The sequence below is a fragment of the Pan troglodytes genome, chromosome 6, assembly GCF_028858775.2.
Source record: "Pan troglodytes isolate AG18354 chromosome 6, NHGRI_mPanTro3-v2.0_pri, whole genome shotgun sequence".
In the NCBI taxonomy this organism is placed as follows: Eukaryota; Metazoa; Chordata; class Mammalia; order Primates; family Hominidae; genus Pan; species Pan troglodytes.
Window position 1 is genome coordinate 61,034,630 of NC_072404.2, and position 2,412 is coordinate 61,037,041.

Consider the following 2,412-nt stretch of genomic DNA (forward strand, 5'->3'; position numbering starts at 1 on the left):
ATGACCATCCCGCTAGTGGGGCTACGTCTCAACAGTTTATCCTTCACCCCATTTTTCTGCACATCATCCTAAGATAAACCAATTTTAAATGTTCGTTTTCAGTAAACCAGTTATGACAATTTATACTAAACAAATTGAACCAGAATCCATTTGAATAGGTTTTGGATTTGTTTTCCCCTTTTTTTTTTTTTTTAAATACAAATGGCTGACTGCTCTCAGTCATCAGGCTGCATGCATGAAAAACTGGCCGGCCCAAACAGTGTATTAATCATGACTAAATGGAACTTTGAGGAGTCCTTATTATTAAGGTAGTACATGTACTTATATTGTAAAACTGATGTGTAGCTTGGTCTTTAGGGGACAGGACCACCAACAAATACATGCAGATTTTGTGTGTATGGATAGAAGGTACTTTTGACATTCAGTTTTGCTATACAGAAACAGAATGAATCAGTTGGGCATGGTGGCTCACGCCTGTAATCCCAGCATTTTAGGAAGCTGAGGCGGGCATATCACTTGACTCCAGGAGTTTGAGACCAGCCTCACCAACATAGCAAAACCCCGTCTCTACTAAAATACACAAAGATTAGCTGAAAGTAGTGGCTCACGCCTGTAATCCCAGCTAATTGGGAGGCTGAGGTATGAGAATCGCTTGAACTCAGGAAGCAAAGGTTGCAGTAAGCCAAGATTACACCACTACACTCCAGCCTGGGTGACAGAGCAAGATTCTGTCTTTAAGAAAAAAAAAGAAAGAAAGAAACAGAAACAAAAAATTAGAAACTTTTTTCTTTTTTCTTTTTTCTTTTCGCAAAAGGTAAGTAAAAGATTCCATTTGATTCTTCTAGAACAGGGAAAAGGGGTTGGAAGTAGGTCTTCATTTTGCAGTCATCATCTGTATTAATTCTTCATAATCAACTTGTCTGTCTCCATCAATATCTGCTTCTCTCATCGTTTCATCTACTTCTTCATCTGTTAGTTTTTCTCCTAAGTTTATCATGACATGACGTAGTTCTGCTGCACTGATGTAACCATTGCCACTATCGTCAAAGACTGGAATACGTCACGATTTCTTCTTCACTATATGTGTCTTTCATTTTTCTAGCCATCATGGTCAAAAATTCGAGGAATTAAATGGTGTCATTGCCATCAGAATCCACTTCATTGATCATGTCCTGCAATTCAGATTCTGCTGGGTTCTGACCCAGTGACCTCATGATGGTTCCAAGTTCCTTTGTTGTGATAGTGCCATTACCATCTTTATAAGACAGGGAGAAAGCTTCCTCAAATTCAGCAATCTGTTCTTTGGTCAGCTGATCAGCCATGGTGCCAGTGAAGGGAGGAAGAGCAGAAGGGGCGAGGGTGCAGCATCGGCACTGGGGACTGCGGGGAGCCTCCTCTGCTGCTGCTGCTGCTGAGGGCATGCTGTGCACTGTGCACTGTGCCACCACCTGTGTCTCCACCTGCTGTGAGTAATGGCACCTCATCCATGACATTCCCAGCACCACTGCACAGGACTTTTTAATATAAGCAATAACAAGTCACGACTACAGACAACTAAAATCCAGGCCGAGCTGTACCCACAAAATTGTGTCTCTCTGTGGAATGTGGACCCTGGAAAAATGACAGAGGGGAAAAACTGAAGATGTTTCATTAAGGCACTAAAACTTTATGTTTACATGGCTAACAGAAATGAATATAATAACACAAAGAAGGTGAACCAGATTATCAATGTTTTTGCCTCGATTGCTATTTCCTTTGATTTGAGGGGAGAGGGATTGATAGAGAGGACTAATCCCATTCCATCTACATTTGGATAAATCATCTACTCCTTAAATAGCATTACTGTAAGTAAAAATATTCAAAAGGTCAGTCAGTCTCCCAAGCAAGATGGTGGAATAGGATTTTCCATAGCCGTGCCTTCTCAGAAACATCCATTTGAACAACTATTCGTGAGTGAAAATACCTTCATAAGAGAAAAGGAATCCAAGGGAGACATTTCAGCACCTGGGTGCAGCAGAGAAATAGAAAAGAGGGCAGGAAGGACAGTTTCAGATGACACACATCACTCCTCCCCCAAGCCCAGGCAGTGCAGCCTGGAAAGAGACCCTCCATGTGGGGAAGGGAGAGTGAAGTGAGCCCCCAATTTTGCTGTGGACCTTAGCAGTAAAACCTGGTGCCTAGTCAGACCCCAAAGTCCAAGGCTCCAGGCTAACTCTGCAAATTCAGGCTCCAGGCCCACCTCAGATTCCAGACTGGCCCCAGCACCAGACCTACTCCCATGGTCCCAGACTTCAGAAATACCCCAGTGATCAGCTCCTCTAGTGCAAGACCCCAAGTCCCCCCCACCATGACCCTAGGCTCCATGTCTTCTCCAACACCAGGTGAGCCCCTCAGTGGGAAGGAAACTTCAGA

The 2,412-nt window shown here is 43.4% G+C and overlaps 1 pseudogene; it reads right to left on the reverse strand.

Moving 5' to 3' along the window:
- Nucleotides 1–865: 865 nt before the first annotated feature.
- Nucleotides 866–1,605, reverse strand: LOC741841 (calmodulin-1-like; annotated as a pseudogene).
- Nucleotides 1,606–2,412: the final 807 nt, after the last annotated feature.